This window comes from Olea europaea, unplaced genomic scaffold (assembly GCF_002742605.1).
Source record: "Olea europaea var. sylvestris unplaced genomic scaffold, O_europaea_v1 scaffold2501, whole genome shotgun sequence".
Lineage (NCBI taxonomy): Eukaryota > Viridiplantae > Streptophyta > Magnoliopsida > Lamiales > Oleaceae > Olea > Olea europaea.
In genome coordinates this window covers 89,486-90,516 of record NW_019243249.1, presented here as the reverse complement: position 1 = coordinate 90,516, position 1,031 = coordinate 89,486, and positions in this window count along the sequence as shown.

Genomic DNA, 1,031 nt, shown 5'->3' with positions numbered 1-1,031 from the left:
CTGCTCAACTCACCCTAAATCAATTTGACATTTGAATAAAATTAGGAATTCAAAAATGCGATTTGTTCATGACATTCTTAATCTAACATAGAGTAGAACTTGGACTTCCTTAGCAGTTGTCAGAAATATTGATAGTCACCTGAAGATAGAATTGAAATGCTGACTATTCAAAGAAGAGAAAGTATCAGCATGAGTTTCCAAGTTTGGACATAATGCTTGATAATAATCGTTTACAACTTTTAGAGCATGTTTGTTACACGGTACTCAATACGACTAGAGATAGAGATTACAAAGAACAAGCTTTTAGCTTCTTCTTTTTTCTCTCCTTTTAAACTTTCCAGCCTGCAAACATTCCATTATAAACATTCAGCATGCGACGTATAATCATATCCAACAATATAGTTTGATTGAATTCCAGTATCAACTTTCGTTAAAAATAACTGTCATCACAGTGACCGTGTAATAAATATCAATTCTCGAGAAGCGGGGAAAGAGAAGTTATCCTCAGAGAAATTATAAACCTGAGGCATATACAGGTTCTCTTTGCTAGTAGTACAATGGAATGCCACTGAGGAAATTCCATACGACACAGCAGCAAATAAACTGCATTACAATTTTTACGTGACATAGCCCTTCCAATGCTTCAAAGACTGAGCAAGAACGCATTTGATAGCATGGAATTAGAGCATTATGATTGAATTAGAGATTAATATTCAATTGAATTTTCATGAATTCTTGTTTCAGGCCCCAATTTCCATAAGCCACACTACAGGAAATTTTAAGCATGGTATCCATGGTATCAATTCTTAAAGTGATTCATAAATTTTAGGACGTGCATCATCAAGAAAGAAATCAAGATTCTGAAATGCTGAACGTAAATGGAGTAGAGTTGGGTGAAAAGAAGAATTGATGAATGGTTTTTTTTCTCGGAAAGCGTATATGGTGTGGGTGGGGGTATATAGTTAGTGCTCAATGTGTTCAACAAAGATAAACTTATTCTCTCTCTTTCTTTCTTCTTTCTATCTTTTTTT